This window comes from Eptesicus fuscus, chromosome 7 (assembly GCF_027574615.1).
Source record: "Eptesicus fuscus isolate TK198812 chromosome 7, DD_ASM_mEF_20220401, whole genome shotgun sequence".
Taxonomy (NCBI): Eukaryota; Metazoa; Chordata; class Mammalia; order Chiroptera; family Vespertilionidae; genus Eptesicus; species Eptesicus fuscus.
This window is the reverse complement of record NC_072479.1, coordinates 58,099,824-58,126,737: the sequence shown is the minus strand read 5'-3', so window position 1 is coordinate 58,126,737 and position 26,914 is coordinate 58,099,824.

Genomic DNA, 26,914 nt, shown 5'->3' with positions numbered 1-26,914 from the left:
AAACCATTATCACATACGAGAACAAACATAGTGGGATCTTTTTAAATTCTGTATGTCATTGCTGAAAGCTCTCCCAGTGGTGTAGAATTACAGGGGGCTTGCTGGAGACAGTAATCCCATCCTGATCATGGCCTCTCAGGAAGATAAGAACAAGGGAGGGTATCAGAACTGGCTATACTATTTGAAGGGCTGTCATGTGGAAGAGTGAGCAGATTTTTCTCTTTGGATCTACAGAGAGGAGCATTTGGAATATACTAGTAAAGAGTGGAAGTTTCAAGGAGACAAATTGAACCAGGAATGTGGCTATGGGCCTATAATTAGCAGTGAGCTCCTGGTCACTGGAAATATCCAGGAAAAATTGGATGGCCCCTTCTCAGGGATGCTGTGGAGAGAAATTGTGTTGAATAGAAAACTGGTCTATAGGATTTTAAGTCCTTTCCAATAATTTTTAGGGGACAGGGACAAGAAATTCTGGAGAGACCCAAACTGATCTTTAGGTTACAATCAAATTGTAATGCCCTTGTTCATTTTGTCTACCCAGCAAAGCTGATTGTGTCTATTTCTGTCTTAAGGCTGGATTTGTTATCCCCTTGATATTTATTGGCTGACCATCTCATAGCGTTGGTAGTTCTTAGTAAATCTAACATATATGCTTTCTTTTATAGGAAAATACCAGAGAAATTTGCCTTCTTTAAAGAGGAGGCTGGCCTTTTCAATTTGACAGTAGGAGTTAAAATAACAACAACCACAAAACAAAACAAACAAACAAAGATAAATCAGTGAAATACCTTCAAATTCTATGTCTATTCTTTCTTGCCTCAGTTTAAATGTCTGAATGGATCTCTTTTCTTTTTTATTAACTGCAAAATAAAAGGCCTCAAGGGATGTTTCATGGGGAATAAGAGTGGCTTGGACTGAGTTTATATCTTAAGTCAGATATGTGCTTCCTGAGATAAAAAGCAGTAATAGTTATTTTCAGAAGAACTTAATGAGTTTGTTAAGTAAACTAATGAATGGGTATCACTGACAAGCTTTCCAAAGTGAAAATTATATGAAACTGTCTTCTGATAGGAAAGAGTAACAGAGGAGAAACCTTGAGTTTTTGCTATGGGCAGTTCATGCCAATTCTAAAAGAAATTCGTATTCTTACTGTTCCATTGAAACCAATTCAATTTTATGCAAGAAGTGGCTGAATGGAATTATATTTTTAGGAAGCCACTCAATAAAGTGGAAAGCATAAGTAGTTCTTTTTTTTTCTTTTTAAGAAGGCCTGAGATTTGCTTTATTTTATTTTTAAAATATATTTTTATTGATTTCAGAGAGGAAGGGAGAGGGAGAGATAGAAGCATCGATGATGAGAGAGAATCATTGATCAGCTGCCTCCTGCACGCCCCCCACTGGGGATTGAGCCTGCAACCTGGGCATGTGCCCTGACCAGGTATCAAACTGTGACCTCCTGGTTCATAGGTCAACACTCAACCACTGAGCCACATGGCTGGGCAGCATCAGTAGTTCCTGACCCAGCTTGGCTATTAACTGACCCTCTTCTAGTCAGCTTCCTAGTCCATGAAATGTTCTGTGTACATTTGCAGACGCATTGAAGGGAAATGAGATAAGGTGATAAAGAAGTTAAGAGTATATAGAATTATACAAATATGAGGTATTGAATTTGCTGCCGCCCTAAGGATATCCCAGGTCTATTGGCTAAAAGTAAGAACTTCCTTATACCTACTTAGTATAACAAGCTCAGGAGGCCTTATCCCCAGGTAGATAAAATGTAGGGTGAAACTACTGTACACAGACCTGATTTCTAAGCAGGGCTTGGTTGGGTTAGAAACAGATAAGATAGAAGTATTTAATTAATATAAATGTGTTCAGATCTGACATCAAGGACTTGGCAAGTGGTCCCTGGTTAACACTTGATTCTCCCAAATTCTGGAACTACTTCCCATATGGGTCTGGAAGTCCCATGACATGTTACATCCAAGGCCTGCTTTTCTATTTTGTCTGCCCCTTCTATTGGTCCTTCCCGCCACCTCTGTCTCTGTCCAGAGATTCTCGTGATTCCTGAGAAGACAGAAAGTAGGTTTTTGCTATTTTACTTGTGTTTGGTCTCACTTAGTTTGGAGCAAGATGTAAGTGAGTACAATACAGGGCATTTCTATGAATAATGTTGGTGATGACAAGTGGAGGGGGACTGATTTTCCCAGTCAAGAGTCAGTTTTTGTGGTGCTTCATTGTTCTTCCCTGTGATGTGCAGTGTTCCAGGCTGGCAGCATGCTGTGAACAAAGAAACTTGTATTCTGTAGTCTCTTTGGCTGTGCTGTGACTTGGCAAGGGCTGAAGGCAAATCATGCACCTGCATAACCTCTTTAGCTTGTTGAAGAATGGTATCTCTTTCCCCCTTCCCCTCCCTTCACAGGAAATTCTCCCAGATGACAGCACGAACAAGCCCTAATTAAGTCTTTCCTTGAATCTCCACATTTTTCCCACCAACCTTTTCTTGGGTTTAGATGTGTAATTAAGAGGAAGTGGGAGAAAGTAAGTCAGGTATGAGATGCAGCTGGGAATTGGGAGTACCTAATGGCAAGCAAAGACTAGAACCTCTGCCCTAGTGGCCCTTTGGACAATTGAAATGGCAAGAGACATGGTAAATTGATGGAGGACTTAAGATGCTTTGGAAGGAAGAGTTGGTTGCAATTATATGAGCACATTTTCTTAAACCTTTTGAGTTTGTGTTTTTGCCTTTTTGTCTCTGAATAAGAGAATTTCAATGTTTCTCAGCCAATATTTAAAGATAATACATGGGCGGTACCTACTGCTTCCCTGGGAAGGCTGTGAACACGCCTTATAATTATGCTAGAGGTCCAGTGCAAGGAATTCGTGTACTCGGGGGAGGCCCTCAGCCCGGATAATGAGAGTGCGCAGGCAAGACTGAGGGACCCCACCGATGCACAATCGGGGTCAGGAAGGGACGCGGGAGGTTGGCCAGCCAGGGAGGGACCATGGGAGGGCTCCAGGGCATGTCTGGCCAATCTTGCTCAGTCCTGATTGGCTGGTCCCCAGCAGCAAGCTAATCTACCAGTTAGAGCGTCTGCCCCCTGGTCCCCTGGTGGTCAGTGCATGTCATAGTGAGCGGTTGAGTGGCCTTAGCATATCATTAGCATGTTATGCTTTGATTGGTTGAATGGCCGACTGGATGATCAGACACTTAGCATATTAGGCTTTCATTATATAGGATACAAAATTTGGGGCTTTATCTGAAAGGAGAGTGTCATGTATTTTACAGGGGGTTCAAGACCTACTTTCCCTCCTACCCCCCACCACTGGTATTAAAGAAGGATCTAGAGATACAAATCTGGAAGGACAGCCACATTTGGAAGCCATGAAGAGAGGTTGGAGCCTATAAAAGTTAGAGAGGGATGGAGGTCCAGGCAGCTCCATGAGAGGCAGTAGGTGGTTAAGCATGTGCACTTATATCAGATACATCCGATCTCAGAGCCCAGTGTCACCCTTTATTAACTGTGCCAGCTGTGTGATCTGGGCAATCTACACCATAAGCCACAGTCTTCAGTTTTCTCATCTATAATATGGGATGATAGAACATACCTCATAGAATCATTGCAAGGATTAAAGTTATCCATGTAGCATGCCTCCTTGCTTCCCTGTTGATGTGTGTAGTCTATCTCTATGTGCATTTTGAATTGTATGCCTCATTCCAGGCCAAGCATCCTGTGCAGGCCTCAGAAGGCTGAGTTATGTTCTGCTATTTGGTTGGTTTTTTTCCTGCTCTCTTTAGAAAAGTAAGAGCGTGTGAGGTGGTGTCCTTGACTGAATGTCCTTTTTCCAGCTCCCCCAGCTGGCCAGCCAGGCTGAGAGCAGCATATTTGCATTTTTCCGAGCAGTGTAGGGAGCAATAAAAGCTAGGAACCTGGAGCCTGGAGCGAAGGGTCTCTCAGGGAACGAGACCAAATTAGTCCGGGGGTGGGGGCTGGGGGGCAGGGCCTATAGGCTGCAACGCCCCAGGTGGCGGCTGCCTCAGGCAGCCTCAGAAGCCAACTCTGTGGCCTAGTTCCTTTTGTAATTTTCACAATAGACCAGAAGATGGAGCTCTTGACTCTGAAGTCAAGGGCCAGAGGCTCTGACTTGCTTTATGATTGAACTGGAGGGAAATCAGACCCATCAGAGCTCCTGGGAATCCTCTACTTCCTCAGTCCTCTCTTTACTCTGCCCACTCAAGCCCACTCCCTTGGCTGGGAGCTGTCTTTCTGGGGAGAGGAAAACGTGGGCCTATTTTTCCTTTGGTCACCATCCTTGGCCCCTCCTGAATTACCACGTTGCCAGAGCTAGTCTAACTGCCCCCCTGCCCCAGGTTTCCTCCTCTAATTGGCTTGCCCCTAATGGCAGATTTTGGCAATGGTACCTTATGCTGCATAGAGGCCAAGAACTAGTGGAATCAGACAGACCTGCCCTTGACTCACCTCACAGAAGAAGCTCTCCTCACCTCCCCCGAGAAGCCCTCCCTGAACACCCATTTAAAGTAGCTCTCCCCAACCCCGTGTCAGTTACTCGCTATCATATGACCCGTTACTTACTTCACAGAAGCGACCACAACCTGTAATTATCTTGTTCACTCTCTCCCCACTAGATTGTAAGGCTCAAGAGGGCAAGACCCTGTGTTTGTCTTATTGCTGTTTCCCCAACACCCAACACAGGGCTGAATGCATAGATTCTTAGTAAATATGTTGGGAATTAATAAATGACTGAATCCCAGCTTAATGACTGCTTAACTTTGAGAAAGCTGCTAAACTTCTCTGAGTCTCAGTTTTCTTTACCAGTGAAATGGAGAAATAATGATGTTATGAATATTAAACGGCACTATGTATTTACACTGTTAAACCGGGTCTTGATGCATGGAGGTGCTCTCTAAGACCACAGTGTTTTACTTCCTACCATGTGAGAAAAATGAAATCAGAACTAGTTAGCCAGCTCTCCAAAATTTGGCCATAGCTTTTCTTTACCACATTTTTTTTTTTTTTTACTTCCTACTGCTCCTCTTTATGACTTTCAACTTTGGTCCAAATCACTGTTACCCTGAATGGGCCACGTGCATTCTTAAGTCTTTGCCTAAGAGTTAAGATGCTTACTCTCCTTACCTTGGCTTAACTATTTTCAGATTTAGATAAAATCCATGTTCTCTGTGTCATGTTCCTAAAGTGCCCCAAGTCATAAAGATCATTTTCTCTTTTGAATTTTTATAATCTTTGTTGTTTTCATTACTCATAGGGTTCTTATTCTATGTTCTATTAGCTTGTCATTATGTTAACATACAGTAAATCCTGTTTCCCTGATTAAATTGTAAGCCCCTTGAAGATATGTATTATGTTACATATTTTTTAAAATATGTTTTTATTGATTTTTAGAGACAGAGGAAGGGAGAGGGGTAGAGAGATAGAAACATGGATGACAGAGAATCATTGATCGGCTGTCTCCTGCAATGCCCCCTACTGGGAATTGAGCCAGCAACCTGGGCTTGTGCCCTGACCTGGAATGAAACTGTGACCTCCTGGTTCATAGGTCAATGCTCAGCCACTGAGCCATGCTGGCTGGGCTGTATTTTATGTTAGATTTCTCTGCATCTTCTATGCCACTTGGGCCTGTACATAGTAGGTGTTCAAACATATATTTGCTAACTACTTTCTATGTGCCCAGAATTCTTTGAAGCTCTGTGAAGTATACAGAAGGGCATAAGAAAAATAGCCATTGCCTTCAAACATGTACAATATTACAGTAAGTTAAAGTCAACACACAAGGCAATTAAATAATCACAACATGGTAACTGCTAAGAGAAAGGCTTCTTGGAAGAATGGCCTTTGGGATTGACTTTGAGACATATAGGTCAATGGAACAGAACAGAGAGCCTAGAAATAAGCCCATGCCTTTATGGTCAATTAATATTTGACAAAGGAGGCAAGAACATTAATGGGGTGAAGACAGTCTATTCAATAAATAGTGGTGGGAAAATTGGACAGATGCAAAAAAACCCTAAACTAGACCACTTTCTTATACCATACTAAAGAATAAACGCAAAATGGATTAAAGACTTAAAATGTTAGACTTGAAACTATAAAAATCCTAGAAGAAAACATAGGCAGTAAAATCTCGGACATTTCTTATAGCAATATTTTTTTCTGATATATTGCCTCCGGTGAGGATGTGGAGAAAAGGGAACCCTGGTGCACTGTTGGTGCAGCCCCTGTGGAAAACAGTGTGAAGATTCCTTAAAAAAATTAAGAGCAGCCCTAGCTGGTTTGGCTCAGTGGATAGAGCATCAGCCTGTGGACTGAAGGGTCCCAGGTTCAATTCCAGCCAAGGGCACATGCTCGGGTTGCGGGCTTGATCCCCAGTAGGGGGCATGCAGGAGACAGCCGATCAATGATTCCGTCTCATCATTGATGTTTCTCTCTCCCTCTCCCTCTCCCTTCCTCTCTGAAATCAATAAAAATATATTAAAAAAAAAAAAAAAAAAGAATGGACCTGCCTCTGATCCAGCAATTTCACTTCTGGCAATATATCTGAAGAAACCTGAAACACTAATTTGAAAGAGTATATGCACCCATCTGTTCATTGCAGCATTATTTACAACTAGAGGCCCAGTGCATGGGTGGAGGGGACACAGGAAGTTGACCAGCTCGGGGGAGGGTCACGGGTGGTTGAGGCTGCAATCCGCGTCAAAGCAACCAGTTTTTCTGGTCGTCCCAGTTGTTCCAGTGTTGTGGTCGCTTGGCTTTTATATCTATCTATATATATAAAATATATAAAAGCCTAATATGCAAAGTGTCCCCTTGGGAGTTCAACCGACCAGGAGTTCGATCACATGCACTGATCACCAGGGGGCGGTGTGGAATGAAATAAGGCCATGGCCAGCAGCTGGCAGCTGGGGAAGGGAGGTCCTGGCTGATAGCTGGCAGCCACTAAGGACCCTACCTGGGCACAAATTTTGTGCACCGGGCCTCTAGTATATAGATAACCAGGATTTGGAAGCAGCCCAAGTGTCCATCAGTAGATCAGTAGATAAAAAAGCTGTGGTACATTTACACAATGGAATACTACACAGCTGTAAAAAAGGAATGGAATCTTACTCTTTTCGAGAGCATAGATGGACCTAGAGAGCATTATGCTAAGTGAAATAAGCCAGTCAGAGAAAGACAAGTACCATGTTATTTCACTCATATGTGGAATCTAAGGAACAAAATAAACTAACAAACACAATAGAAACAGACAAATAAAGACTAGACTGATAGCTGTCAGAGGGGATGGAGTTTGAGGCTGGGTAAAAAAGGTGAAAGGATTAAGCAAAAAAACCCCAAAACTCGTAGATACAGATAACAGCATGGAGACTGCCAGATGGAAGGAGTGGTGGGGGTAGGTAGAGAAGGGTATGGGGGGATAAATGGTGATGGAAGGAGACTAGACTTGGGGTGGTGAACACACCGTATAATATATAGATGATGTGTTATAGAATTGTACACCTGAAACTATATAATTTTATTAACCAATGTCACCCCAATAAATTCAACTAAAATATGTTGACTTTGAAGAAAGGTTAAGAATTTGATGGGAAATGATGGGGTGAATGCCGGAGTCAAGGGACATGTTTAGTGTAGAGAATGATAGAGACTGTGGCAATGAATGTTAAGACTCAGAAACAGGACCAGGAGCTTATAAAGATTAGAAATATGGTTCTGCCTCAGTTATACTGAAGCACAACCTTGTTTCACATTTCAGGGACAGTGCAAGGCGTGGGATGCAGGGTTGAAATTTTAACACGTCCCTGACTATTTATCTTCAGGTGTAGCTTCTGTGGAGACAGGAGAATGATTTGCAACAATTCTTTTTGTTCTGATGTGACTCACCTACATCCTGATGTAATAGTACATACAAAGGAAAAGGCCCCTTCCCTCCGCTTGGGGACAGAGGATTGGTTGGATGATGGCCAGACTCTCTTTTCCTTAAAACCTGTATCAAATGGAATGTGTTACTCATGATTTTCCAACGTCGCCTTAAATGAATAGTTCTTGTTATTAAGTAACAATTTGCCTTCTTGGAAAAGTTGGAAGCATTTTTGTGTTATTACTTCAACAACCATCTTTAGTTCAACCCTGTGCTTTTGGCTGCCAACCTGAGACCCAGGGAGGAGACCTAGGTCATAGCGAGGCTGTAGAGGGGACAGGATCACTGCCAGTGTGCTTATCTTTAATGCTTTTTAATCTGGCCACTAGCTCAGAGATTAACAAGTATTCTCGTCCTTTTCCCTCATCCTCAATTACTTCCTTCTGCAATCCCCAAGGGACGTTTCCCCAGAATTTAAAAGTCATCCAGAGAATAAAATCAGAATAGACAAAATCAACACTTTCTCACTTTCCCAGGGTGAGGGGCAGCTGCAAATAGAAGAATGAGATTTTCCGTTTCCAACAAGCAGTTGCAAGGACCTTCAAGCCCAGGGGCCCCTGAAGGGAGGGAGGCGGTTTCCACGGCAACATGGGCTCCTCGGGCTGCCCCCCCCCTCCTCGTGGTAGCCCTGGGTACCGCCGGCCAGCGTCCTCCCGTGCTCCGCGCCCTGATTGGCTGCACAGGCCGCGCGCTGATTGGCCGCGGCGATGCCTCGCGGGCCGGTGGCCACGGAGGCGGAGGAGGTTGATGGTTGACCGTTGGCTGCAGAGTAGGGGTCGCCGTTGGGGCGCTTCGCTGAGACCCGCCCGGAGGGTACGGGCTGCAGACGCTCGGCCTGGAGCCCGCGGGCGACACCTTGCCCGGCTCCGCCATGCGCGCCGGGAGTAACGAGCCGGACGGCGTCCTCCGCTATCAGGTAGGGCCCGCCTCCCGCCCCTCCCCGGGCTCAGCCTCCGCATCCTCTGTCCACCTTCCCGCCTCTGCCCCCACAGCTGGACTCCGAGGCCACTCCCTGAGGGCGAGGGGAGGCCATCCCGGGACACCAGGGGGCGCTCCGGGAGGCTGGGGACCGGGCAGGGGCTGCGAGAGGGTGACCTTGGGCCGAACCCGGGAGCTGGCGGATCGCCGCCGCATCCCGCGGGCGCCGCCGGTGACCTCCGTCCTCCTGGGGTCCTCCCTGTTCGGGGAGAGGCCGGCTGCTGGCCGCGCCGTGTGGAGCGGGAACGTGGGAGAAAGAGTCGCCAGGGGCCGTGCTTTGGTGAAGCGGGTCTCCTCGTTGTGTTATTTCTGGGGGTTTCTGGAAGCGCTGGGAAGGCGGGAGGCCGGGACCGAACCCTGGCAGCGTGTCCAGCTTTCTGACTCCCTCCACCTCATTGCGCAGACACCTGACAGGTTCTGGGTGGGCCAGCAGAAATGGGCTGGGGAAGTGCTGAGGAGTCAGGAACAGTGTTTATTTAAGAGAAGGAGGAAACCAGGTTTAAGGAACTGGCAGCCCAACTGTTGGGGTGGCTAATGTAAGGAAAAGCATTGGACAGTGTGGCAGAGTCTGTAGGTTCAAATCTCATACAGGCTTGGCGACCTTGAGTGAGTCACTTGCCTCCTTTAACCTCAGTTCCCCATCTAGTAAAATGGGAATGATAAATATCTGCTTTGGTTTGAGGGCAAAACGAGGTGCTGTTTGTGAAAGGGCTTAGTGAAATAGTGTTTATTGTGAGACAACCAGGAAGGGAGTGGTACCTTACTCAGTTCTCGGCTGTCACCACCCTCTTGCCTGTGCGATCAGGTGGCACAGTGACTGCCCTGGGAAGAGGGACTGATTGAAGAGAGGGCCTCGTCTGAAGTGGGAGGCTGAGAAGAGAATGATGGACCTTCTTGGGAAGGATGACGGGTCTTGGAAACAAGTGCCACCTTGACATCAGGGATGGTTTCTGTAAGGAGCCAGCAAAAACACGGAGTTTGTAGCAACATGGGTATCAGATACTGACTCTCTTCTTCCTGTGGTAGTTTGCTACTAGAAGATCTGTAATTCCTTCTTTGTTTGCTCCATCAAAAAGGAACCTTATCTAAGGTTTTGGAAAATCCTTATCTAATCTGTTAAGGCCTATTAAGTGTATTATTCACTTACATTTGGAATACAATGATGAACAAAAATAGGCAATGTTTTTGCTCTTTGGAGCTTCTCATCTAGTGTGTGTGTGTGTGCGTGCGTGCGTGTGTGTGTGTGTGTGTGTGTGTGTGTGTGTGTGTGTGTTTGGGGATAATCACCAGTAAATGTGTTATTATAAACTGTGATAAGTTCTTTGAAAGAAAGACAGACAAAATATGGACAAAGATCTAAAGAATAAGTGTCTCCCTAGGGAAGAGGGAGCTCAAAGGGCCTTGGAGACGCAAAGAGCACCATATGCAAAAGTCCTGTGGCAGAAGGGGGTACATCTGGCTACAAGACCTGAAAGAGGGCCTGTGTGGCTAGAGCCACAGAGAGTAAATGAGGGGAATGGTGTGAGATATACTCTGGTGTCATAATATACAGGGCCATTGTAGCCCACGCTGAGGAAGTTGGTATTTCTCTGAGGAACAAGGGGAAGACACTCTAGAGAGCAAAAGAAGAGAGATAGAGATATAGAGATAGATAGATAGTTAGATAGATAGATAGATAGATAGATAGATAGATAGATAGACAATGAGAGGTCAGATTTTCCTATTAAAAAGATTTCTCTTGCCCAGCTGGTATGGCTCAGTGGTTGAGTGTTGAGCCAGGAACCAAGAGGTTACTGGTTCGATTCCTGGTCAGGGCACATGCCTGGGTAGTGGGCTCAGTACCCAGTAGGGGTTGTGCAGGAGGCAGCCAATCGATGAAGTTTCTCTCTCATTGATGTTTCTATCTCTCTATCCCTCTCCCTTCCTCTCTCTCTGAAAAAAAATCAATAAAAACATTAAAAAAAAGATTTCTCTGGCTGCAGTGGGAGAACAGGCTGGAATGAATGTGAGGAGACAGTGTCCTTAATGTGCAGAGTGTGTACAGGTTATATTGTCAAGGTCAGAATAACCCCTAACCTTCTGCTAGTGTTCTGTGAGATCGATAATTCCTGAGTGCTTCTGGGATAAGATAGAAAATAATTACCTCCTTTACATCTAGTTCATGAAACTTTCTTGAGTGGTAGGATGAGGAGAAGAAAATAGAGTAGGAACAGTAGGACCTCATGAAGGCTGAGTCAGGTGATAGACAAATGGGAACGTGGATGTTCTACTAGGGAGGAAAAGAAATGAGTGTGGAAGGAGGAAAGTAAATGGCTGACTTGTGGGAGACACAATCAAGCAACTGAAAATTACCAATTAATTCTCCCAAGTAGGCTGTGAAGAAGTAGGCAAATTGAGGAGATTGTATAACTTGTGTCAACAGAGAGATTCCAGACATCACATCTAAATATCATAAGTCTGTTGTTTTCTCTGGTTTGGACTGTTGCACTAGCCTCTCACGATTCCCTCTGTCTTCTCTCTTGCCATTCTACTTCAAGCCTGGCAGTGAGAGGGAGCTTTTAAAAATACAAATCAGATTATGGCATATCTATCTTGAAACCTTTTAGTGACTTTCCAGTTCATTTTAGAATAAAATCCAAAGTGCTTATCAAGCTTTAACATGATCAAGGCCTTGACCACCCTCTCTGACTGCCTCTCTTCCACTCTCTATGCATCCCTGCACTGGCTTTCTGTTTCTTCGATATGTCAAGCTCCTTCATGCTTCAGGATCTTTGTTCTTGCTGTTCCTTCTGCCTAGGACATTTTTCTACCTAGGCCTTCTCATGACTCAAGTGTCAGCTCCCAAGAGTGTCTTTCCTTGACCTTTAACCACAGTCACTCCATTTCATACAATACTATTTTGTTTTCTTAATAGCACATATAATTCATCCGAAGTGTTCTTGTTTTGATTTCTTGTTTATTTTCAAATAGAAGTTTCATGAGGGCAGGGACCAGGCACAAAGTATTTTCATCTAGCACAGTGCCAGGTATAATATAGGTTTGTGATTCTAGATTATAGAATGGATGATTCTCCCATAGTCAAAGCCAGTGTGCCTCTCCTTAAGGCGCTTATGGCCTTGTCAGGATTAGCACAGGGCAACACACTGTCATTGCTCGATTACACAAAAGCTCTCCCTTCTATGCTGCTGTGTTTTTGCCCAGATGTTCCAACTGGAAAATCTTTCTCATCCTCTCCAAAATATCCCATTTTAACCTCCAAGCTTCATATCACTATCAGAATTCATCACTCTGTCTTCTCTGCTCACGACACCCACCAAGTTCTGTTTTTTCTCCCACCCCTTACTTATGGAATATACCTAATCTCTCTACTGCTAACCTGGCAGTTCCCTTTGATGATGTTGTTTTATGTAAGCTTTTATTGATGCTTGCCACGTGCAAGACACTGTGTTAAGTGATTTCCATGCATTATTTCATTTAAGTCTCTCAATAACCCTGAGCGCTACATGCTCTTATTATCTCCATTTTTCATATGAGAAAACCAAGATGCAAAAAGATTAAGCAATTTTTTCTAATATGTGGCTGCCCCTCTTCAAAGGATGTCTCCTTAATCACTCTGCATTACTGTAACTTTTATCTTTGATTCCTAGACCAGTGCCTGGCTCAGAGTGAGCATTTAATAAATGTTTAGAAAGATATGTGTGACAAGGTGTACAAAGGGTATTGTTAGAGTGGGAAGAGACTGGAATGAGGGGGCCAGCGAAGAGGCTATAATTTAGGATTAATCAATGAAGGTCTGCATTATTGAATTTTGATGACATCTGTAGAGGTGACTATTGAAATTTTAGGAGTCAGTGAGCCCTTAAAGGGCGTAGCAATGAAAGAAGATAAGAAAGCTTTAGGGAAGCCTAGTTTGGACTGGAACTGGGGACATCTTCAAAATTCCTAAAATTTCTCCTGATCAACAGTCCATTCTGAGCAGAAAGAAGTGCTGGAGGAGCAGGTGGAGAGGCCTAGGACTTGCAGGGAGGTTCGGAGAAGGTGGAAGTGGAGGAGTGGGGAGCAAGTGAATTTGGGAAATCACTAAGGCTTTTCTGTGAATTAGGCCTGCTCAGAATGGAAAGCTTTGCTGAAGTCTTGAGAATAACAAACCCTGGTAAGTGGGTGATAATTGAAAAGCATAGCCAAATAGTAAGCGAGTCACACTGTATAGCTTATGGTGGTCCTGAGAAAACTCCAAGGCAAGAGTTCCTGAAGGAGACCTGAATACTCATGCCCAATGACGCTGGCACATGTCGGTTAATATTTTCTGAGTGAATGAATGAATAGCTTTGTAGAGAGCAGGTCAACTTTTCTGAGGTCAGTTTATGATAAGCAGTCAGTATTTGTTGAATGTGATTGAACAAAAGTATCCATCACAGCAGCTCTCCTCTCACTACATTGCAGTGTACAGTCAAACTCCATCACCCTCTCCCAATGCATGCGGGGTGTTCTTTCCCTAAGTGAGAATTGGGGAAATTGTGAGAATTCTCTTTACCTGGCTTTACCAGTTCTATTGGGAAACTTCAGGAGGAGAGGTGCGGGCTGTCCTGCCAAGCAGAGAATTGAGATTGTCATGGGACAATTCAGGCTGAAAATTCACTGCCTGAAATATTTGCAGGTAATTGTCTTAGCTCATGGTTTGCCTTGGCTGGGTAGACAGGCTCTCACTCAAGCCCGCACAGTAGTAACCAGGACACAGCAAAGCAACTATGTTTATTCTAAATCTGCTGCTGGGTAACAGCAACAAATCTTAGATAATGGAGGGTTGCTTGTTTCTTGTAAGGTGGTAACACATTTACTCTGGTCTTGGTAGTTAGAAAGCCATAGTGTATGTGTTGGTTTCTATTGCTTCCATAACAAATTACCACAAATTTAGTGCCTTAAACAACACAAATTGATACTCTTACAGTTCTGTAGTTCAGAAATCCAACAAGGTCTCTCAGTGGGCTAAAGTCAGATGTTGGTGGGGTTGGGGTTCTTTCTGGAGGCTCTAGGAGAGTCTGTTTCCTTGACCTCTTCAGCTTCTCAAGGTTGCCTGCATTCCTTGGCTCATAGCTCCCTTCCTCATCTTCAAAGCCAGCAATATCGTGTGTCTCAGACCCTGCCTTTGGCTTCATATCTTTCTCTGACTCTACTCTTCTGCCTCCCTCTTCTACTTTTAGGGACCGTTGTGATTGCATGGAGCCCACCAGAGAGTCCAGGATAATCTCTTTACTTTAAATTCAGTTTATTAACAATATTACTTCCATTTGCAACCTTATTTCGGGGGTCATTATTCTGCCTACTATTATGTATTAACCAGTAATCTATATTGGACAGGAGTGAGTGATCCAAGTGGGGTTCAATAAAAGAATCACTGAGAAACCAGAACCAGTTTGAAATTTTATGCCTTTAGAAAGCTGCTGAAGAGTCAGAATAAGAAAATCATAGGTATTCAGGAGCTCATGGCTACCCGGAAGAGGTCTGGGACAGCTGTGACAAATCCTGATGGAACCCTTTTTTTCCCCTATAGCGTGACTGCATTCAGTGAGGAAGTCAAATTGAGGTCATTCAAGAGTTGGGGATTTATGGGTCATATTCAGTGACAGTCTTTTTTTTTTCTTTTAAATATATATTTTTCTTTTTAAATATGTTTTTAATGATTTTTTTTAGAGAGAGAGGAAGGGATAGGGAAAGAGAGAGAAACATCAATAAGAGAAACACATTGATCAGCTGCCTCCTGCATGTCCCCTACTAGGGATCGAGTCTGCAACCCAGTCATGTGCCCTTGACTGGGAATCAAACCCACGACCCCTTCCGTGCGCGGGCCAATGCTCTATCCTCTGAGCCACACCGGACTGAGCCAGTGACAGAGTCTTCAAGGGCCAGAATTCACAGACTTTGCTGGATAAAGAGGAAGATGGAAATGAATAAAAAGATGGAGAACTATTGAAAGTCTCGGGGAAATTTGAGGGACAAGATTCAGGAGCACTAAGGATTTAAGAAGGTAATAATGTGGATCTTGAGCTGTTCTGTGGACATGAGCTCTCAAAAACAACCCAGGTTCTTTGCTTTTAGCAGTATTAGAGTATAATGTTAATATAAGGAATACAGAGAAACTTGAGTTCTTCCTCTCCCATTTAGTTCTTGTGAGATCTTAGCCTTGATTTAGGTCTGTTTTGAGGATTAAGTGAGGTAATATATGTAAAGCACAATGCTAGACCATGATATAGTATCTAATGATACTTGTTTCTAATACTAATTGCATTAACTCAGTTCGCTGATTAGAAACCCTGGTAGCCACTTACATATTTGTTGATTTTAAAAAATTGGTTAAATATGTTAGAACTTAAACACTTGACTTTTTATTGTCCAGGGCAGGGGAGGATGGGAAGGTGGAGGGTAGGAGCGTGCTATTTATAGTCTCTGAAAACATTGGAACCTTAGGGAAAAAAGATGAAGGAGGTCTTTAGAGGTAACATATCTGAGACTGACTGCCAGAAAAGAGGTGGGCTGAGTTTGGCAGGTATACAACCCCACAGGTGGAGCTGAACAGTAGAGGTGTGTCGGGGAGAGGGCTCAAGGTGGGCTCCACTGCCTGCCGTCTTCCTCCTCCCCTGCAGCCTCTGGGTCTGCTTCTAGGAGCAGGAGCCATTATGTAAGACTCGGCCCTGCCCCTGCCTTTTAATTTGTCCATTAACTGTAAGTGGGAATCTGGTTTGCTACTCAGCTATAATTCATTCATTTTTCAAGGCTCATAACAATGCTTTCTCTCTCACTATGTGCCTTGCAGTTTCAATGTTTATTTAACTCCTTTAGTTCTTTGTATCTTATCGTGTTCTTGTGCTAGGCATCCACATAAATCCACAGCTGTGCAAGGGTTCATTGTCAGTGAGTCAGGAGGAAGTACAGAAAAGAGACTTAGAAACAGGGCTTTTGCTCTAGTTCATCCTTCTTTTCCTCCCTCCCTCCTTTCTTTTTTTCTAAACTTATATAATGTGGCTAATATGATTCTAATCTTTTTCTGAGTCATAAACTCCCCTGAGAATCTGGTGAAAGTTATGAACCCTTTCCCAAGAAAAATGCACACTCACACATAATCCTCTGAAGCCCATTCATAGGGACCCTAGAAATCCATGGTTGAGAGATCTTCTCTGCCATAAATAATGATGGTATCAGAGGAAATAATAGCCAACTGGTGAGGACTCTGCAACAAGAACAGACAAATGAGACTTCATGTACCTTTCTTTTCATTTTTATGATTTTAAACAAAATTCATATATACTTGAAATTTATGGGACATTTCAAGCATGTACCAAAGTAAGAAAGACTTGTAAAAATGAATCACCATGTACCCAATGACCTGGCTTCAACAATGAGTACACATCCATATTGATTCATCTGTTTCCACCCATTCTCCAAATTCCAGACATCATATTATTTCATCAGTAAAAACTTCAGTGTGTATCACTAAAGATTAAGGACCATTTTTAAAGATGACACAACCACCATATTACAATAGTTTTGTTACATTTAAAATTAACATATTCTTTATATAATCAAATATCCATTCAGTTGTTTAAAATTCTGTGAGTGCCTTATATAAGTTTTTAAAATAGTTGACTTATTTGAATCAGGATCCACATTCACATTCAAGCCTGACCTTTTAAATGCTCTGACTAATGGTGTTTGACAGTGACTCTGTTTTCTTTGGCAAGACAAAGAAAGTAGATGAACATTTATTTGGTGAGTTTAGGCTGTGATTAACAAATCTAAATTAAGGAAACAAACAACAAGTCGATTTTCAACCGGAATTTTTCAGACGGTTGACCTTGCTCTTTATATTTTGCTTTCATAGTCTTTGAGTCAAAAAAATCAATCATCCCTCCCTCCCCCGTTTTATCCAGATTCCTGCTGTGTTCTATGCTGTGTCAGGTGTCTGTAGGCAGTATTAAGCATACTGATTAATTGGTCCTTGTCCTCTGGGGAAGGACAACATGAAACCTGTGGGGAAGCCAACATGAAAATTTATTATGAGAAAATATGTTATATGACTTAAATAAAGAGTTCAGAAAACTAATAAGTATGTACTCATCAAAATTTATTGGATATTTACCACATACTGGACATTTTACTAGGTGCTAGTACATAAGTACGTACCCTCCTGGGACTTAGAGGCGTGAAAGCTACCTACAATGGTAAGCTACAGAATTAGACTCTGGGAAAACATAAAGATGAAAATATGTGGTTCCTGCTATCAGGAAATTCATGATCTTAATCATAAGCTAGATGAACAAATAAGTCTAAAACAAAGGCAAGATTTTTTCATCTAAAAGTTATTCCTCAAACAGGACTTTATATGGGAGTCTTTACAACTTAGATGGAAGTGAACCTGACATGCTTAGAAAACTGACTCAAAGCATCTATGGGGATGAGGAGGACATTGATGTTAAAGATGTATTTGAAGATTTTGAATAATGTTTATAAAGTGTGACAATAAGTAATATTTCTAAGTTAATTTATTATTTTGCATATCTGTAATCTTTCAGTGTTATCTCCTAAACTAGAGGCCTGGTGCATGAAATTGGTGCACGGGGAGGGGGTGTCCCTCAGCCTGACCTGCACCCTCTCCAATCTGGGATCCCTCTCACAACCTGGAACCACTGGCTCCTAACTGCTCACCTTCCTGCCTGCCTCATGGCCCTAACTGCTCTCCCCTGCCGGCCTGATCCCCCTAACTGCTCTCCCCTCCTGGCCTGATCCCCCTAACTGCCTATCTGCTCTCCCCTTCAGGCCTGATCGCCCTAACTGCCTATCTGCGCTCCCCTCCTGGCCTGATCACCCTAACTGCCTATCTGCTCTCCCCTCCTTGCCTGATTGCCCTAACTGCCTATCTGCTCTCCCCTCCTGGCCTGATCCCCCTAACTGCCTATCTGCTCTCCCTTCCTTGCCTGATCGCCCTAACTGCCTATCTGCACTCCCCTCCTGGCCTGATCGCCCTAACTGCCTATCTGCTCTCTCTTCCTCTCCGCACCCTTTGGACCCCCGGCGCAGGCGTGCTGAGAGTTCTTTGCCGCGGCCCCGCCCCTGTCCTGATTAGTGGTTATGTGACGGTGTTCTAGCCAATTTGCATATTCCTCTATTATTAGTATAGATATTTCACTATGTGTCACTAAAAGATAAGGATTCTTTAAAAAATAAGCACAGTACCACCTAAAGAGAAAACGAACAATTTCTTTAATATCATAAAAGGTCTAGTCAATATTCAAATTTTCAATTGTCTCAAATGTCATATCTTTAATATATTGATTTCAGAGAGGAAGGGAGAGGGAGAGAGAGATAGAAACATCAATGATGAGAGAGAATCATTGATCAGCTGCCTCCTACATGCCCCCTACTGGGGATCAAGCCTGCAACCCAGGCATGTGCCCTTGACCAGAATCAAACCTGGGACCCTTCAGTCCACAGGCTGATGCTCTATCTACTGATCCAACCAGCTAGGTCAAATGTCATGACTTTAAAAAGGTATTTAAAAAATAACTAAAAATTTTATTTCAGTTAGTTTGTTTGAATCAAGATTCAAGTGAAGTCCACACATTGTGGTTGGTTCATTGTCTCTTTTAACCTGTTGGTTTTACCTTTCTCTCCCTCTGTCTCTCTCTTTCTCGTTGTGCAATTATTTATTTTTTAAAAAAGGCTAGGGGAGAATTTGTCCTATATGGTTTTTCACTGTCTGGATTTTGCTGATTATATTCCCATGGTGTAGTTTTTCTGTAGAGCTCTGATTCACTGTATTTTCAGTAAGTTTGTGTTTGGATTTAGAGGCCTGATCAGATTCAGGGACAATTTATTTGGTAAGATTGCCTCATGGATGGTGATAAGGTCTCCCATAAGGAGGCATATAATATCTGGCTGTCTCTGTGATGTTAGTGGCTTTTGAAAGTCAATCCAATCCATTTGGACTACAAAATGGCAATGTTCTAATTCTAATACTCCTTTTCCATTTATTTTTTAATAATAAGAAACTTCTCTCATCTACTCTGTTACAATTTATAAAGGGAAACGGATTAATTTTTACCAGCTTTCAAAGCAACCAGTTAACTTATTAGCATATCTTCCAGTGTTAACCAATTAGTTAAATTTTTGTTGTTGTTAATCCTCACCCGAGGATATTTTTCCATTCATTTTTAGAGAGAGTGGAAGGGACGGGGAGAGAAACATCAATGTGAGAGATACTCATTGATTAGTTGACTCCCACACACACCCTGACCAGGGCCGAGGATTGAGCCTGCAATTGAGGTATGTGCCCTTGACCAGAATCAGACTTGTGACCGTTCAATCTGCAGGCTGATGCTCTATCCACTGAGCCAAACTGGCTAGGGCCAATTAGTTAATTTTTAAAGTGACATTGTGAACTCGTGGATTTTAATGTATGTATTTGATATATTCAGTCAAATAATTACTGTTGCAGTTATTACCCTTATTGATTCAAATTGTCCTCTTTTAAAAAAATATATTTTTACTGTTTTCAGAGAGGAAGGGAGAGGGAGAGAGAGAGAAACATCAATTATGAGAGAGAATCATTGATTGGCTGCCTGGGGATCGAGCCTGCAATCCAGGCATGTGCCCTGACTGGGAATCGAACTTGACCTTCTGGTTCATAGGTTGATGCTCAACCACTGAGACATACAGCTGGGCAAATTGTCCTATTTTTGGCAAGGGACCTCTTTAAGTTGTCTACTGAGTCCATTTGACACAACCCAAGTTGTCTTTGAGTGCCTTTTAGTAGAAAATGGCACTCTAAAAGACCTCAGTATAGGTGCTAATGATACTCATTGCTATTGGCTGACCATTTTTTTCTAGGGCTTTTGAGTGGACAGAGCTAGAAAATACAAATTTATCAATTAAAATATATTTACATGGAAGAACATACCATGTTCATGGATTGGTAGAATCAACATCATTAAAATGTCCATACTCTCCAAAGCAATCTACAGATTCAATGCAATCCCCATTAAAATACCAATGGCATATTTCAAAGATCTAGAACAAACTCTCCAAAAATTCATTTGGAATAAAACAAGACCCCAAATAGCCACAGCAATCCTGAGAAAGAAGAATAAAGTTGGAGGGATCACAATACCAGATATCAAGCTATATTACCAAGCCACGGTTCTCAAAACTGCCTGGTACTGGCACAAGAGCAGATATATACACCAATGGAACAGAACAGAGAACCCAGAAATCGACCCAAACCATTATGCGCAATTAATATTTGACAAAGGAGGCAAGAGCATACAATGGAGTCAAGACAGTCTCTTCAATAAATGGTGCTGGGAAATTTGGTCAGATACATGCAAAAAAATGAAACTTACACCATACACAAAAACAAACTCAAAATGCCTAAAGGACTTAAATGTAAGACGGGAAACCATAAAATTCCTACAAGATTCCATAGGCAGCAACATAGAAGACATATGTTGTAGAAATATCTTTACAGTCACAGCTCCTAGGGCAATGGAGACTAAGGAGAAAATAAACAAATGGGATTACATCAAAATAGAAAGCTTCTGCACAGCAAAAGAAACCATCAACAAAACAACAAGAAAGCCCATTACATGGGAGAACATATTTGCCAATGATATTTCAGATAAGGGTTTAATTTCCAAAATTTACAAGAACTCATACAACTTAACAAAAGAAAGATAAACTATGCAATCAACGAATGGGCAAAGGATCTAAATAGACACTTATCGAAAGAGGACATACAGAATGCCCAGAGACATGAAAACATGCTCAAAGTCACTAATCATCCGAGAGATGCAAATCGAAACAACAATGAGATACCATCTCACACCTGTCAGAATGGCTGTCATCAACAAATCAACAAATTACAAGTGCTGGCAAGGATGTGGAGAAAAAGGAACCCTCCTGCACTGCTGGTGGGAATACAGACTGGTGCAGCCACTGTGGAAGACAGTATGGAGTTTCCTCAAAAAGTTAAAAATGCAACTCCCCTTTGACCCAGTAATCCCACTTCTAGGACTATATCCCAAGAAACCAGAAACACCAATCAGAAAGGATATATGCACCCCTATGTTCATAGCAGCACAATTTACAATAGCTAAGATTTGGAAACAGTCTAAGTGCCCATCAGCAGATGAGTGGATTAAAAAACTGTGGTAAATCTACACAATGGAATACTATGCTGCTATAAAAAAGAAGGAACTTTTACCATTTGCAACAGCATGGATGGAACTGGACAGCATTATGCTAAGCGAAATAAGCCAGTCGGAGAAAGATAAATATCACATGATCTCACTCATATGTGGGATATATATATATATATATATATATATATATATATGCATGCCTAAGCGACTGTTTGACCAGTAACTATGACGCATACTGACCACCAGGGGGCAGACGCTCAATGCACAGGCATGGAAACATGGAACAGACTGATGAATCTTAGAGAGAAGGGGGGAGGGGAGAGGGCGGGAAGAGATTAACCAAAGATCTTATATGCATACTAGAGGCCCAGTGCTCAGATTCGTGCACTGATGGAGTCCCTCAGCCTGGCCTGCGCCCTCTCACAATCCGGTACCCCTGGGGGGATGTAGGACTGCTGGTTTCAGCCCAATCCCCACAGGCCAGACCGAGGGACCCCATAGGTGCATGAACCCGTGCACCAGGCCTCTAGTGATCAACATAATTTGATGAACAAGAGTAGATCCAGAGACAAATGGCAGGGGAGGGGGACGTTAGAGAGCAACCAAAGGACTTGTATGCATGCATATTAGCATAACCAATGGACACAGACACTGGGGCGGTGGGGCCTTGCCCAGGGTGAGAATGTCTGGGCGGGGGGGGGGGGGGGGGTGTTAATTGGGGCAAAAGGAGACATATGTAAAACTTTAGACAATTATATATATATATGTAAAAATATGTCATATATTCTTGTTGATACTTCCAATTCAAATTCAGGACTGTGTTGGTTTTTACTTAACTTCTATCTTACAACTGTATCTCTTTGCACCCCTGCTGAAAATCCCAGTTCTCAGACATATTGAGAGAGACAGAAAAAATTCACATAATTATTTGTTTTATCTCACAATACACAACAGTCTCAGAGCAATAACACCAACACTACAATCAACAATATGGTAACTAAAAAGCAGTTTAGGATCTTTTTCAATTCTTTTTGTTTTTAAGGTATATCCTACTAAGGATGTTCAATTTATTATGTTTCAAGCTATTTGGAATAATTTCTCTTGGAATAGTTATGCCATCAATTTGGCATTTATTTTCATTTTGTTTTTGATTTCTGGGAATTGATTTTTAAATTTTGTTTTAAAATTATGTAAAATATATATAAAATAAGGTATATTCACAGAATTTTAGTTTCTATCCTTGTCTCCTATCCTCTATGCCCTCTCTCCTTCTATAGGTAACTATTTGAAAACATCTTTTATGGCTTATTCTTCCTTTATATGTTTTAAATATATGCAGATGCTTATGGTCCAAAACCCTTTCTTAGACAACAATTATACAGTTTTCTTAGACAACAATTATACCTTTTAAAACTTGATATTATATCTTGGAGCTTATTCCATAGTAGTAGTAATATATATTTTTAAATATGTCTATAAAACTAAATAAAATACTATAAGTAGACATTCGAGTATTTCATCTACTTCCCTACAAGTTTATTTATTCAAGTTAGCCTCAAAAACTTTTTTTTTAATCTTCTTTTTAGAAAAATGGATTCTTTTATATTCAGGGTTGTCTTATTTGGGGGCATAGATGATAACTACAAAATAGTAAAATTGGAACAGTAAACTGGAAATTTGAGCAGGATCTGGAAGGATGGTGAGGATTTGCTATGCTGGAGAGTTGGGGAAGGGGAGTGTTAAGTGACTGGACAGTATGAGCAAAGGCATGAAGGTGGGAATGTGCACAGTGCCCGTGGGATCAGTAAGCCTGACTGGAGCTGCAGGTTTGGTAAAGGAAATAGACTAGCAAGGTAATCGGTTAAGATATTTTTTGAAATAATTCAGGGTATGGTGAAGGTCTTGATAAAGTAGGTACCATTATATTAATTCTTTTAACAAAGATTTATTGAGCACCCACTATGTGAAAAGCCTTCAGAGTTCTGGGGAAACAGTGGAAAGGAAGCCAGATATGGTTTCTCCCTGAAGGAGCAGAGACATTTCATTACTAAGGAGAAGTACAGTGTGCTATCTATATATATAAAAACCTAAGCAACCATCTGACGGTTTGACCATCCGACCGGTAGCTATGATGAGCACTGACCACCAGGGGGCAGACGCTCAATGCAGGAGCTGATGAGCTGCAGTGACATGGCAGCTGCCATTCTCAGGTGACGCACCAGAACCAGAGGAGGGAGCCCGATTCCTGGGCACGTCACCCGAGAACCACCACTCACAATCTGGGACCCCTCGGGGGATGTTGGAGAGCCGGTTCGGCCCTATCCCTGTAGACCAGGCCGAGGGACCCCACTGGTGCACGAATGTCGGAGAGCCTGTTTCGGCGTGATCACTGCAGGCTAGGCCAAGGGACCCCACCAGTGCATGAATCTGTGCACTGGGCCTCTAGCCCATTGGCTCCCCACTTCGGGTCTGGCTCCCCACCAGGCCTCTAGCCCATTGCAGAGGTTGTGGGTCTGGCCCTTACAGAAACTTTCCGACTCGATTAGCTAAATGATGAGACGTGCAGGACCTACTGGCTGTGGCCCCGACGGCTGGTCCTGCGCTTGCTCATCTGCTTAATATTGCTTTCCAGTGGAGCTAGCAAATTTTCCTGCTACCACTCTTAGCTGGGAAACTAGACACGGCTTCCCTCCTTCTGGGTGGGCAGTAGTGCCAGCGGGTAACCTCCAGGGAGGGAAGGAGGCGAAGGAGTAGCTCAGCTGGGGAGAAGGAGGTTCCTGCTGCCACAGGACTCCACCTAGACGGAAGGGACTGGGCAGGAGCCTGACATTGAGTAGGGTCCTGCTGTAGGCTGACTAGATTCCAGGTTAAGTAAATCCTGTTTGCTAAATAATTGCATTTTGCAGCTAAATGCCCACAAGTCATCAGTTACCGCCAAACTTAGGGTAAAGTGAGATGAAAGAAGCGAGACAGATATAGACAGTCACCCGAGAACCACCCTCTCACAATCTGGGACCCCTCGGGGGATGTCGGAGAGCTGGTTTGGCCCTATCCCCATAGCCCAGGACGAGGGACCCCACAAGTGCACAAATCCATGCACTGGGCCTCTAGTCTATATAATAAAAGCCTAAGTGACCTTTATGGCGGAATGACCAGAATGACCGGTTGCTATGATGCGCACTGACCACCAAGGGGCAGACGCTCAAAGCCGGAGCTGCTCCCTGGTGGTCAGTTCACTCCCACAGGGGGAGCGCCGCTCAGCCAGAAGCTGGGCTCATGGCTGGCAAGCAGGCGGGCGGTAAGGAGCAAGAGGTCCCGAACTTCAAGAGCATGAACGATGCATGGGAGTGGGCCTAAGCTGGCAGGCGGATATCCCTGAGGCATCCTGGACTGCGAGAGGGCGCAGGCCAGGCTGAGGGACCCCTCCCGTCCCCCCCCCCCCAGTGCATGAATTTCATGCACCGGGCCTCTAGTGAGGACATAAAAATGGGGGACCTAGCTTAGTTTAGAAGAGGGGTAATCGGAAAGCTTCTAAGGAAGTGCATTTAGATTGAGATCTATAGGATGATGAGTAAGTATTAGTTGCTGGTGATGGAGGTGGGGGTAGTAGGCAGAGGGTGATTGCTCTAGGCAGAAGGAGCAGCACTTAGGGAAGAAAGGAAGTATGGTTCCAGAACTGATAAAAAATGTCCAGTATGACTGAGAGTGTTGGAGAGTATGGGATAGAGTGGATGTGAGATGAGAGTGAATTCGAGGGAAATTGCAGAGGAGGTCTTGATAAGAAAAGAGAACTGTTTCTCTGAAGGCATGTAAGTGATACTCAATATATATGAAATAGATGACTAAATATGTTTGAAATTTCAAATGTGGATTAAGAAATGATGGTGCCATAGAAGGAGGAAGTAAATGAGAACAGGCTGCTAGTTTTGGAAGGAAGATTAATTTGGTTTTAGACACGTAAGTCTTGAGGTGTGGCATCCCATTGGTTTGTCAAATACTGGGCCACACTGTCTCAGGGTGCTGTTGAAATTATAATACTCAAGTGAGGGAAACGAAAGGTAGGCCGTGCTTCCTTGGGAATTATCCTACCTAATAATAGACAGATATGCAAATTGACCATACCTCCGCTACACCAAGCCACGCCCACCAGCCCAAGCCACGCCCACCAACCAATCAGGGCGAGTATGCAAATAAACCGAACCGAGATGGCTACAGCTACCAAGAGCAAGGTTTCCCAGGCAACAGAGGGAAACAAGCTTTCCACCTGCCCTTGACAGGTCTAAGCCTCCACTCAAGCTACAAAGTTTCAATTATAGAAGGTAAACAAATTCAAACAGAATGGCGGCAGCCACGGAGCTGGAGAGACCAGGCCAGGGTTGCCCGCGGTAATGGAGAAAGCAAAGCTTTCCGCACACCCTGGCCGGGCTCAGGCCTCTGCTTAAGGCTACAAAGTTTCAATTATAGAAGGTGAATTAACTCAAACAGAAATGGCTGCCAGTGGAGCATGCAGGAGGCTTGGCTCCACTCCAGGCTACAAAGTTTCAATTGTAGAGGTAAATAAATTCCAGATACCAGTGCCTCCGCTTGGGTCGCCAGGGGGCGTGGCTGGCCTGCAAACCACCATAGGCCCTTGCTCAGGCTGCCCCATGCCCCAAGGGAACCCCCACCCTTATCTGGGACACCCTTCAGGGCAAACCAGCTGCCCCCCACTCCTGCACCAGGCCTCTATCCAATCTAATAAAAGAGTAATATGCAGATTGACCACCACTCCAACACACAATATGTCTGCCCCCATGTGGTCAAAGATCCTGCCCCCATGTGGACACAAGATGGCCACCACAAGATGGCCAGCAGGGGAGGGCAGTTGGGAGGCACCGGGCCTGCAAGGGAGGGAAGTTGGAGGCGATCAACCCTGCAGGGGAGGGCAGTTAGGGGTGACCGGGCCGGCAGAGGAGGGAAGTTGGGGGCAAACAGGCTGGCAGGGGAGCAATTAGGCATCAATCAGGCTGGCAGCAGAGTGGTTAGGGGGTGATCAGGCTGGCAGGCAGAAGCGGTTAGGGGCAATCAGGAAGGCAGGCAGGCAAGCAGTTGGGAGCCAGCAGTCCTGGATTGTGAGAGGGATAACCAACTGCCCAGTGGGATCGGGCCTAAATGGGCAGTCGGACATCCCTCGAGGGGTCCCAGATTGGAGATGGTACAGGCTGGGCTGAGGGACGCCCCCCCCCCCTCCGTGCACGAAATTTGTGCACCGGGCCTCTAGTATTTAGAGAAAGAAGATGAGCCTTAGGATGAGACAGAGAAGATTTGGGCAGGGAGCAGGATGGATAATTTCAAGGACAGGATGTTAAACAGGCTTAGATGCTGCAGAGGTCAAGGAGACCGACCAGTTTATACCAAATGAGACAATGTGGTTGACACCACTTACAAAATGCCATTATACGGATGTATAGATGGAGTGCAGAGATGAAAAGGCGTGAGATCTGCAGTCATAAGACTAGGGCTCAGTCCTACTTCTGCCTTTTATCACATTTGTGACCTTGGGCAATAATTAATTTATGTTCTCTGAGTCTCAGGCTGTTCACTTATAAAATAAGAAAGAGAATGGCTACCATATTTGTATCTCAAAGTTATTGTGAGGTTCACATTTAAAAAACATATAAACCATTGTGTTTCTCTTTCAAGTGTTGCATAAAGAGTCTGACACATGGTACTTAACTGAATGTTGGAATGAATGTGTGGGTATTACTATGACTACTTATTTATGTTTTCACAGAGACCAGATGAAGAAGCTG